The sequence below is a fragment of the Hylaeus anthracinus genome, unplaced genomic scaffold (assembly GCF_026225885.1).
Source record: "Hylaeus anthracinus isolate JK02 unplaced genomic scaffold, UHH_iyHylAnth1.0_haploid 12000, whole genome shotgun sequence".
Classification (NCBI taxonomy): Eukaryota; Metazoa; Arthropoda; class Insecta; order Hymenoptera; family Colletidae; genus Hylaeus; species Hylaeus anthracinus.
Window position 1 is genome coordinate 7,859,605 of NW_026534347.1, and position 13,031 is coordinate 7,872,635.

The 13,031-nt window shown below is 40.2% G+C and overlaps 1 protein-coding gene across 3 annotated transcripts in view; it reads left to right on the forward strand.

Moving 5' to 3' along the window:
- Positions 1–5,912: 5,912 nt before the first annotated feature.
- The window catches only part of LOC128890183 (zwei Ig domain protein zig-8-like), a 290,530-nt gene continuing 283,411 nt past the window's right edge, over positions 5,913–13,031 (forward strand). For all 3 annotated transcript variants that reach the window (XR_008460569.1, XM_054148463.1, XM_054148465.1), the window contains exon 1: positions 5,913–6,635. The gene's annotated coding sequence lies outside the window, so the exon portion shown is untranslated. The remainder of the gene's footprint in view (positions 6,636–13,031) is intronic.

Genomic DNA, 13,031 nt, shown 5'->3' on the forward strand with positions numbered 1-13,031 from the left:
GCGACATAGAGATTCTAAAGTAGGATTTTCATTCATTGACCGATCCTAAGATATCCAGCAGAAAAGGAAATGAAACATTCTCTTTTGTCAAGATCTTAACGCAGATTTGTATTTATCGAGCGTACTTGTCGAGTTGTATTTTTCGATAGCCTTTTAAAACGCTGACAGTGCCGCTCCGAAATCATCGATTCGACTGCAGACGACAGAAAATATTTAAGCCCTCAGAATCGTGACGTGATATAAGGACCCTCGTAGTTTGGACAGGTTGTCGATAGACAGATATTTCTGTCGCCATTACGAGACGGTGGTCCAGTAAGCGCAGTGGCATGCATGTTCGAACTTATGCTAAGTAAGTTATATGTTAACGATGCTCGAAATTCCGCGAACTAATGCCATTGTTTCAATTCAGGTCCCGATTACACGATCTGGAGGAAATTCTAAAGTTTCGCCGTCTGTCCCATCCATCATCTGTCATGAGACGACGATATGCAACTCGAGTTATTTCGGTTATGGCTGATAACGATTTTTTGAAATGAGAATTTTTATTTACAAAAATAATAGTATCTTACACTAATTTTAATCTGTGTTATCACTGTACAAACAACGCGACCAGCTGTTTAAAATTATAGAATGATCGTATCTATAAAAACGATTAATACACAGTAGGTATTCTTATTACAAATACTACGAAATTTTTCTTACTTTATTTATAAAATAATATATTGTATATCCAAGTGCATTAAATTTCATGAACTTATTCGGGGTTTAGTAGATTATTTTCTTATGGTCGGCCACGAAAGACTGATAGCACACATAAAATGTATTAGTCCCAAGCTGGAAGAGCTATTGATAAGATCATTAATAATTTTTAAGGTGGAAATTAAATCAGCTCGAATGAAACGGTCGTTTATCATTTAGGATGATATTGCAACTCTGATTTACTGAACGGCTGAAATCACCTTTTACCGCGAGAATAAGACGGCTGATAAAAAGCGTGTCTTATAATTGAGGTCAGCTTTTAATAACTGACGCCATTTTCATGTATCATGTGGTTGCACATGTGTGCATAAAAGAAAAACAAATGTGTTTTTCATGTCTGCATTATTTTACAATATTTTAACCCAGATTAAAAATTGACGATACGAATTCTCGACGCAGCCCGCCAGGGACCATTCGCAAATTGTTCGTCATGGAACCCAATTAGTCAGTCGACTCAAATCCTTCCATTCATTGCCAGTGATAAAGACACAGCAGCTGGCCAGGCGAGATACGCACACGACTTTTGGGGATTCTACGACAGACTGGATATTCCCTCGCCACTTTCCACAAAATTTCTACTAGCCTCATTCATGGAGGAAGAGTGAAATTTGGAACTGCACACGGACTTTTCAAAATATCAATGTTTATAGGAACGATGATCATTCGAAAAGAATGCCTGTCACGCTGCATAAAAAGTGCTATTTTCTTTTACAAATCTAAATAAAAATTATATATTAATTTTTCAGTATACACATAAGAAACCCCAGTAAACAGATCTTCCATCACTTCGATTGTTTTCTGAAAAAAAATTGTTGAACATGTCGTTGAACATTTGCGTCCAAGTGTGAACCGGGTAGTATAATACGTTTTTTTACCGCTAAAAATTTCACAGCCACAGAAATTTATCGAGAATTATGTTCTGTTTACGGAGATAAATGCGTGAGCCTGCAGATGGTTACGCGTTGGCGAACAGCGTTTCTAAATGGCCGTGAAGAGTTGCACGATGAAGAGCGCGAACGACGACCAGCGGACGCGAAGTGGACGAAAGTCATTAATGCCTTGGGAATTCAAAAGCTTGTTACTCGTTATACGAAATGTATTGAAAGATGTGGCGATTACGTAGAAAAATAAGAAATTGTCTGAAAATTTTAAAAATGACCTTGTTTTTGTGTTTTGACCACTCTTTTACAGCGTAATTAGACCGTTAAACTTACTTTCTGAACAACCCTCGTATAACACGCTTCCAAGGTGGACACTTTCTTCCTTGAGAATCTTTCCAAATTAATCTCCCACGTTGCTTGGACACTCACAATAGACATATTCGCAGGTCGATAATTCTTCGAGGAGTCCATCGATCGGAGAAGAGGATTTCACGTTTGGAAATTCCCCTACAACGCGGAAAACGCTCTCTGTGGAGAACGTGCTTCGCTTTTATCCCCGTCCGTTCGGCCGTGCATTAAATGTATGTTCGCCACTTCAACACGAGCGTGCTTACGAGTCATTTCACGAATTTAAGAACACCGCCAGGTTCACGTGAACGAGCTGGCTCTGACGCTCTGCTTCGCACGCAGCGCAACTGTCTAAAAATATTAGATTCTGTCCAGACGAGTGGATACTTCCGAGAGTTTCGCTGAATCCTTTATGGGGAGAAAGTATGTATGGTATGTGGCGTGAATGTTCACGTAACGTTTCTCACGGTTCTATTGGATTTACGTGTGTGTGTTCCTGTTGTTTTATTTTTATTAGAATTTTGTGCGATTTAAATCTATTTTCCATTACAATTATCATTCTCCTAACAGACTACAATAATACGTGACAATTATAGCACTGTTTACGCATGTTTGCTCACACCTTGAAGTCTACTCGACAACCAATCTTTTTTCACCCTCGAAGAGATTCCCGCGCGAATAAATAACAAAAATACCCCAACAAAAACAGAAGTTCGAAACTGAGATGGTCTACCCGACCCTACTCTATTCTATTTGAAGACTTTCATAATTACACATTTCGGTCACGTTTCGAGGATTCCGTTCCCGTTGTAAAGCGTCGCGGTTTCCGCGTGTCCTGTAATTCGTTTCTTTTGTTCTTTCATATTTTCTTTTTCTTTTTTTTTTACGTTCGCCGTTAGCCAGGCGTCGAGGAGCCGTGTCTCTTGAATAAATGGAATAGATCTCTCCTCCCGGTTTCGCCGTGGTGCTTTTGTTTCCCTCCCTCCTTCAGACCAGCCCTCGAGTCTCGCGTACGCCAACACCGATGTCAGTTCACGTCTCCTTCCGTAGTTATAATTTTAATGTAATTAGTAACGCGTCTCTGTATTTTCGTGCGTTATTCAATTTTCTTCTACAGCTGTTCCGACAGGGAACCGTATCCCGTTGAATAAATAATTGTTTCTCCACCTACCATCCCACCCCGTCTCCTGCGTCGTCCCCACCCACGCCCCTCTATCGCCATCTCACCTGGTTTTAACTCACAGTCCCTGTTATTGCATCCACCCCTGTTGCGCATGATCTACCTCTCTGCCGTTGTTTTAAATTTAATTTTATGCCAGCGGAGGAAATACTGCCTCTTACCTTCGTGTAACTGGCTACAGGAATTTCTGTCGTTTCGTGAAACGATCATTTTGTACGCCGGGATTATTTATACAGCCTCCCCTTAATCTTCTTCCTTCGAATGCGCGTTGTTCGCACTTCTTGACGCGTATTATCGCGCTTGTTATTAATGTTAGTCTTCCACTTTCGAAAGGAAACGGAAACATCGTACAGAAATAACGTAACCGGAGAAAGCAAAATTTTCGTGTTTCCCATTGCGAATAATAATTATACCATAAATTAATTAACGGTAATTATAGAATAACAATTCCCTGTTACTTATCGACTGACATCAATTATTCGGGGAAATATTAAATTCTGTCGAAATTCCTGCATAATCTCTGGAAACTATCGTGTAACGTCGATTACAAATTTAATTACGTTAATTAGCCGATGCAGCGTGAATGGTTAATAATACGGATCTGACGGATAAACAAGCCTTTGTGTTCGAATGACCATTCGCTGAAAAGCAGCGCCTACTTTTTTTAATTAAAACTCTTCTTCGCGTTACGCGTTGCGAATTCTTTATTATTTAAGGTCGTTGATCTTTGTTCCCGATAATGTTATACAATGTCGCATGTAAGGGAATCAATAACGGCGGTGGGGAACTGAGCGATGCTTTGTTACAGTGCAGGGCCATCGGAAATAGAAGCCTTCGAGAAATAAAATTGCGACGAGCGACTCTTTCACGCGAAGTCCTTTTCTGAAAATCGCTAACTCAATTAAAATGCACGTCGAATTGATTATTGAGTCGAATTTGCATTGAAAATGACAGCGAAAATTGAGAGTTGAGTCCTGACTTTTTGGTCAAATAATCGTACATTCTAATTCATAAATGCAAGGCAGTTTTTTCAGGGATCGAATGAATTTATTTATTAATTTGCATACTTTTATATTTAAATATTCATTTAAATATTTCGAATATATGCTTCGATGCATACATGTAATTTTATACTATCTATTTACAAATAGTTAAATATAAAGACACAGAGTTAATTTTTCAATAAATAAAATGATCATTTTAAAGGAATTCAAAATTTATTAAATTTTAAAGGATTTTAAAGGAATTCAAAATTAATAATTTGACACGAATATTTAAATTATAATTACAAGATGTGCAAGGACGCTCGACCTGTCTCACAATTCCCGATTTGAATGGCAATACAGCGCTGCCATGAAACCTGGCGCATGTTTGACGAATGACAGATTGGACAGTTCAATGATCAAATGGAAAGGTTCCCTGCGAACTCTCAGCTTCGAAATGGAAGTGTTGAAACGCAGTGGGTCACGAGACAGGAAGTCTGCGACATTTGAAAAGGAGTCTTTAATATTGCACGCTGCAGATGTAATCTTTTCTCGTCAAAAGGTCATTCACTCTCTCGTCTCTTGTTTCTTCGCAAAAATCTTCCGCTAATTACACCGTCGCGAGCGGACATCTCAGAGTTCTTAACATAAATTATCAGCAAGATGCATCGAACGACAGGACTCATATAAAATAAATGTTCACCGTACGCCAGGAATAGTTTAAATAAAAAATTTAAGATTGTTGTCAATCAACAGTTCTTTAATTCTGATTTAAGCCACATCTGAAGTATGGTCTGGGTTAAGTCTGGGTCAATAGAAATTTCACCAGATTATTTGAGAAATGTTATTATTACTGTCAATGTTTAGTAGTCAGATTTGGTGTGCTTTGATTTCGGAACCTTCTAACTGAAAGGCACAAATTTCGTGAGAATAAAAACTGTCTACTCTGGACCCACAGTTCAATTTTCAATCCTTCTTCTCGAATCTATCCCTAATCCTATATCCAGATTTTATTATTACTGTCAATGTTTAGTAGTCAGATTTGGTGTGCTTTGATTTCGGAACCTTCTAACTGAAAGGCACAAATTTCGTGAGAATAAAAAGTGTCTACCCTGGACCCACACTTCAACTTTGAATCCTTCTTGAATCTATCCCTAATCCTACATCCACCTTCCAACGACGACACGTACCTACCCTTCTAACGCAGGAACACCTCGAAACTCCTTAGAAAGGGGGTGAAACAGACAAAGTCGACGTTATCATAAACAGAAAGACGGATTCAGGATCCAGGAGGGTGTGCAAACGGGGAAGAGAGCATGAAGTAAACATCGACGAAGGGCGAGACAGTATTGGTTGAGGGATCAGGTGAGAAGGGGTTGGTATGGGGGTCAGGGAGAAATATGCTCCCGCGCTGGCGAGGATTGAGACGCGTTTAGCGGGTGAAAGAAAGCCATGGTGGATGGGGGAAGCGAGAAAACGAAAGGGTAGAAAAAGAAGGGCAAGAAAGGGAAGACAGACCGAAACGGAGAAAGCAGAACCGTGGAAAAAGGAGACGAATGACGAGGGGGCGAAAGAGAGAGGCTCTAGAGGGATGAAAGTTGGTGTGTAGCGGCTGCGTGAGGGGTGAGGCCGAGCGAAAAGGTGGCCGTGGGACAGAGAAAGGGTGAACGTGTCGGAGACGGCGCGTGGCAGCGAGGGAGAGAGAAGGAAGGAACGGGGTTGGCTCGTCGGGCTCAGTTACGCCGCGCCCCTTGCGAAGAGCGCTGCGCCTCACGAGTGAGATTACGGTGTCTTCGCGGCTCGAAAACACTTTTTGCCACCACGTTTCCGGCGCGTTAGCGAAAACGTCCGTTGTGCTGTGCGCGTACTTCTTGTGTGGATCCGTTCGTTACCGAAACGGGGAACAAAAAGTTCCGCACTTCCGCGATTGGGTAGCCCCGGCCGCGAGTTGCAAAAGTTTCGTCAGTTAAAAACGAGACTCGGGCGACAGGATGGAGGTCGAGTGAGAAGCTGAAGTGTAGTGAGATGTGACCGTGACGGATCTGACAATTTGTTGGGGTGAAACTGCGATGCCACCATGCGCGGAGTGCGTTGACGTCGTAAGCTTTGGAAAATGAGGACTACTCCGCTGAAGATTTCTGTTTGGTGATCGATATAAAGCTTCTTCGAGGTGTTTCGTCCCCACGGTGAAGGGGTTAACGTACTGATAAACAAAACGTGGTCCTGTCAGAGGTTGAATAGTTGCGTTATGTTGAGTAATGGGACTCGTGTGGTTCGGTTGTCAGTGAAACAGAGGAAATGCTTTGAGTAGTTCACGCGAAGGATAATTGGTGTTGGTGAAGGTTTCGCTTCTGGGTTCATCTGAGAAGGTCCGAACGGGGTGATCCAGAGGTGTCGTGACAGAAGACTGGAGAAAAGTAGTTCGCGATGGGCGGAGTGAGAGCTTGGTCCTCCGTTTTCGTACCTTGAAGACATCCGACAAAGGTAAAGCTTGCATATTTCGTGACGACGAGCACCGTTTGTCATTCGATCCTCATTCGCGCGGGAGAGTGATTATTGTAATATTCAAAAAGAAAAGCATCAGCTCTGAAATTTGGAAAATATTTCAGGAAAAACATGAATATTTCGTGGTTTTTAATATTAAATAAAATGGTGGCGGTATAACGCTCAAGAATTTTAATGCAGGTCTATTAAAAAATATTCCACATTTTTAAATGTAAATTGATAATCACGACAATGTAATGCTCTAGAATTTGAATGCAGGTCTGTTGATAAATATTTCTTGTTTTTAGCTATAAATTAAAATTCGTGACAATATATTTCTCAAGAATTCTAATGCAGATTAATAAATATATCGTTGTTTTAAATATAAATTAAAAATCATGACGATGCAATTTCACATGTACGTTTAGTAACTGTTTTGATTTTATTTCTGACTATAGATTGAAGCGAAGCCGTTTTCGACCCTTTGATTATACGAAGCTCGAAAGCGTTCGTTAAACATAACTTTAAAATTTAAATCAAGGCTTACAAGCGACGAAGTTCCGGCTTATTTACATTTCCAATTATCGTAGAGCCGATTCGCTATCCGTGGACCCATGAAATTGTTATTTGTTCCAATTGTAACCCTTGAGAAATCCTGGCCAGGCTTTAACAGCGCATATCTGATAAGGAAAGTACGTGTTCCCGCGAGTAAATCTTAAGGGGGCTATGTTCGGTCGTTTAACGTACTTCTCGTACATGCTTCTTCTTTACCAAATTTAATGTCAACACATGGATGTATTATTTGAACCTTTACGTACCCAAAACATTAATTGCTCTATTTCTGGGAAGTTAGTTAGCTGCGAATTGTACATTAGCTAGATAAATAATCGAGTGATAGATCTAGTTGAACTCTGTATTTGTACAAGTTAATTAGCATACGTCCAGTTATCATAGTAAATACATAGGTGCCTCCCCATTACACCGTGGTAGGTAAACAATTAATATTGCGGTTAATATACTGTGTATTCGATTCCCAATTGTTATTCGCAGATGTTGCGATATAGTGTAGGATCATAAGACTAATTTGCAGATGTATCAGTTGCTAATAAAAGTACAATTTTCAAATTTAATTATAGACTTCATTAAATTGAAACGTAAAATTCAACATTTCGATCACTTCGATTTTCTAATTGACAATAACTAGACAACGGATATTTATCCACTCACGTGTGAATACACAGACATATACAAGGATGTGAGCAACTTCATGAAACATAAAAAATAAACTACGCGTTGCAACATTCGAAAAACAAAATATCCCTTAATTTAAGTTTCTGTTCGTTATCTATTTCAGAGTTCATGCCACTTATACTTCTACTACTCGAATTAATATGTGAAACATACGAGTCTCACACGTTTTTATAAGTTAAAGGGTTAATAGACATAGAAGGCAGGAATATTTATGAGACCGTATGCAACTCCACTTTGATCTAGTCACTCGACATCAACAGTACCGAACCCTCTCCACCTCGATACCGGTATCAAACTTGTTACACAGTCCTCGGATACAATTCAGATCCCGAATCGAATGTCAATAGCGAGTCCATCGATAGATCATTTCGAAGGTTTCAATTCGGCGGGGACCTGCGCCTTGTAGCGGATTCGCTCGAGTAACAAAGCCCTCGTCTCATTCGGTTCCCCGAGGTACAAGGGTTCCCTGACCCATCGGAAGCTTCCACGCTCGGCGGCCGGATATGAGAGAAATCGGGAAGGAAATACGAGGAAGGCTTTAACTGGCCAGGCGGAAACGTTAAGAGAGCCCGGTTTCTCGCGAAGGACGACGAACTCGCCTCGATTTCGGGGCGAACGTCAAACTTTTAAAAGTCGTGCTTAACTCAAGTTTCCAAGTGAACTCCGGGAGAGAATCGGCGCGTGTTACGTCGTCGATCGTGGATGTGTTAGCAAGATTCCCGCGCGGACTTGTGTGTGTGTGTGTGTGTGGGTGGGTGGATGTTCCCAGGGACTGTTGAATCGTCTGGGTCAAACCGCCGATGAGGGAACTTGAACCAGTCCGTCGACTTTGTCCCCGATTGTCGATTTCCGAGCATTTAACGTCACTCTTGTCGCCTGTCACGGCCAGGACGTTCGAGGAAAAGTGGCGGGCGAAAGTGGCCGGAACGATATGGCCCGAGAAGTTCTCGAACGGCGCGGCAAGACGCGATGATTGTTTAGAAACTAAAATTGTTTTGTCGCGCCAGGTACTGTCTGTGGGCGGACGCTTCGAGTTGTTTTCGCGGGACTCGAGACGACCGACGTAGGGATTTTTTTTTTATTCGGAACTTGGTTGACCACCTCCAGTGAAATCGGAGCGTTGGAGTTATTTGCTTAGGAGCAAAGTTGGCGATTGGAAGACCTGGGAGGGTGATTGTTGAGGGCTTTCCGAGAGGGTAGGATTTTGTTTTTTGATATCGAAGGGTTGCTGTTAGCGGAGGAGATTTTATCATAAATATTGGGTGTGATTGTTGAGGATTTTCCAAGAGAGTAGAATTTTTGTTTTTAATAACGAAAAATGCCTGCGGAGGTGATAGTATTATGAATATACGTGTATAAAAACATTGTTTAAATTGTAAAGGGTTTTTCATAATGAAATACTAGTCTCAATAATATTATAGCATTATCGTTATTATTAACGAGAGAATCCTTTAATACAAGTATGTAATAAAAAATACACAGTAAAATGGCAGGTAGTAACGGAAATATTAAATGTAATAGAATATGCACAAGAAATAGTAAGAATTTCTGTGCGTAATATGAAACCAAAAATGTAGAATAAAAGTTTGTGGAACGAGAATTTTTTAGAAATTCGCCGACCACACTTGGATGCTCTATTTTCGAGACAATCTTTTCTCAAAATTCATCTGGTACTCAATTACTCATTAACTTCTCCGAACATTATTCATTATTTCTCTTTGTTCGTCATCATTGATAGCGATGATCATTTAATATTCCATTCGCATAATAACTACTTTTTGATTAATTGAAACCTGTTAAAACACGTATCATATCACAGTCTCTGTTTGCGAACACAACACATGTAGAAATGACTAGGATTGGTCGACGCATTACTCAATTCGTACTAAATCGAATGTGTACGATATAAACTACCAAAGGACAAACAAATTTACTTGATCAATTTTTAGTTTACATTTCAAACATTCAATACAGAAAATTTCATAGTTCTAGAGTCCACTTTTAAGTAAACATGCAACTATATTTATTATAAAAGATAAAAGGTACAGATCTAATATTCAGTAAAAAAGTTCACGACTGTATACATCGCTCCAGTACAAATTTCCATCGCGTCTGAGAAAGGGCTCGATTCTCTCACTCATTTTTCATCGTAGGTTTGAGGTTTGTAAATTGCCGAAAAGACCCACTGTCTTCTCATCGCATCCACGCTTTCAAACATAGTGCACTCGTAAAAAGTACAAGCTGGAAAGACGTCGAGCACACCACGAGCGATTCAGGGTGGCGTGGAAACGCGGACACGGCGGATGTAAAACGTTCGTCGAAAGAATCTCGGACAGACGGAAACGACCAGCGACAAAGTTCGAGCAACTCAATCACCGGCAGTGCTTTTACTCCAATTTTCGACATTGACGAATTCCCGTCTGCGGTGACGTATGCGTGTACCGTCCATAAGGGCGATAGCTGCGGGCGCGCTCGCGCGCCAACCCCTGTCCCCACCCACGCGATGGAAACACGACGAGAACGATTAATCATCCAATCCTTTGACAAAGGCCGGAAAGCCTGGCGGATTTTCACAACGAAGGTGTTTCCTTCTGCCAGCTGTCGGGCGAAAAACGTCGCCCGGAGTGGGAATCAAAGAAAGCAAAAACACGGAGGCCTTAATACGTTTATAATCTAGCTCGTTTGCTGCGACCCGCTTCTCCAGGCTGCCTTCGCGATTCCGACCGAATTATTCACGCCGTTCCTTTCCCCTGATGCCGAAATAACGACGGTATTTCGGAAATTCGCCGACCATTCTTAAGGGATTCCTGTCTTGAAAATTCTTAAGATTTTTTTTAACTATGGAGGGTGTTTACACTTTGCAAACGGCAGTGGAATTTTGCATTCTGTGCCTTTAAAAGCAGTTGCGTGTGTTTTGTCATTTTTAGATACTTTTAAGATGGGTTTGTACCCATGGAATTAATTGATGAGAAGCTGTCAGGTATTAATTATCGAAAGTAATTGGTTAGGGGATAGTGACATTTTTTCCAATGAAAAATAATAATATAAGATAAAAACAAAGTCCTAAGTTTCCCTCTGAAAAACACTTTATATATCAGGACGCCCTGCTGAATAAATAATTAACACATTGACTGGCAGACTAGTAATCATGAAAATTCCTACGTGGAATTTTGTTTTCTTATCATTAGAATCTTTAAAATTTAACAATAGTATCCAAATTAATTTCCTTCGACCTCTCGCTTTCAGAATTAATTTATTTATTTCTCAGTGAAAATCCTTGTCACCCATGTGTGGGTATACTGAATGGAGACTTCCCACTCGGTAATTAATTTACAATAATTGACGTTGCTATATACAGGATATCTCCGTTCATTACTGTAGTCAGGTTTGTCACTAATTCGTTTATGAAATTGAATTTTCACGTAACACGAACGGCAGTATCGTAAAAACAAGACAATTCGCTGAAATGCTTCTTCCTGTTCTAAAATTCCAATCTTCCTTCTGGACGGCCCTTTCCGTCATTTCGTTTCAATTTTCTTGCACTTTTTATTAGGCCACCGTGGCGTTGCGTTCATCTGGGCCGCTCATTCCGCGCGTGTCCCTCTCGATTTTTACTTCAATTTCCACCGTTTTTATATTTCTCGTTCCCAGACGCGATACAAGTGGTCGCACACCGAGAGGAAATTGTCTGCGACTTGAGACAGGCTTTCAGACCGTCGCGCTTTTCGAATCATTTCACTTGCGTGCGCCGCGGTGAGTGCATCACGGAAATATGTTAAGGGATTGCTTTTTTTTCTGGAACAAAGAAAACAGATGTATTTTGTTTGGTAATATTCTTGTTGCTGGACGTTTCGAAAATATTTCTACGAAATTTTAAATTGGCAAAGTAAATTCGAATGATTTACGCGATATCTTAAAACCACATGTTAGGGTCGAGATAGAATTGTGCAAACATATGGAATAGACTCCTAGCTCTGACCTGAGATAGGGTATTTTTTATATTTTGAAGATGAATACTTTTTAAGGACGATTAAAAGTGCTCCCTTATTGTCGATATTTTTTTAAATAATTTGTTTCTATCATTCTCGTGAAAGCCACATTCATAACGAATAAAACAAAGTTATTGTTCATTGTTTTGGACCACCAATTTGGACACAATCCTGTTAATACTCTGAGCCATGACTTCGAACCAAATTGACCAGGATAGTTGTAAATTTAACAGAATCTTGTAGATGTGTAATAGTATATGTACAATAGATGTATAAATAAATGTACCAAATCAATATCGTAATAATATTGTAATACTAATAACTAATATTACCTTGAAACTGGAAAAATTAAGAGTACCTCTTAACTTAAAAAACATACACTTATGTAGATGAATACCTAGTGTCAATACGAATAGAAAAGTCCTTTACCATTTTTCAATTCAACGTTTCGTTACGGAGATATCGGCAGTTAAAGTTTTTAGTGTTTCTAGACGCGCGAACGCATGGCCAGTGGCCACGTGGAGTGCGCGCGAGCGAACAACCGCGTGCTGTGAGCGCGCGAGCGCATAGTCACGTGCGGTGAGCGCGCGAGCGCAGAGTCACGTGCGGTGATCGCGCGCGCTGCCGCGATGTAAACAAACCCGAGTTCGGCGCGGCGATGGGCCCATAGCACGAGTGAACTTCAATCGCTTCTATCTCGGTAACGAATGAACGTATCGCAAAACGGTAAAGAACTTTTCGATTCCTTATTCAACAAGCAATTTATCTAGATAGGTCTCAAATTTTTGTTGTTACTCTGTATAATAAAATTAAGTGGATTTATACCATTTACTCGAGGTACTAGCCATTATTTTTTTCCAGGCAAAGTAATTGACATAAATTTTTGAAATTTGGTGGATTTGCATGTATATGTATATACAAGATTCCGGTAAATTTACAATAGGCTTGCTCAATTTGTTTCAGATTCACAAAGTCATTCAGGAACAAATATATACCAATTTTTAAAAGATATTTGTCAAGTATATTGATTGCTAAAAGAATCATAAAAATTGTCTCGAAACTGGTGAAATAAAAAGGTGTACCACCTTAAACATTTCATCTGAACGTCTTTCCAATTTCCATTTTCTACTCAACCAAGTTGAAGTGTCAATAGAAG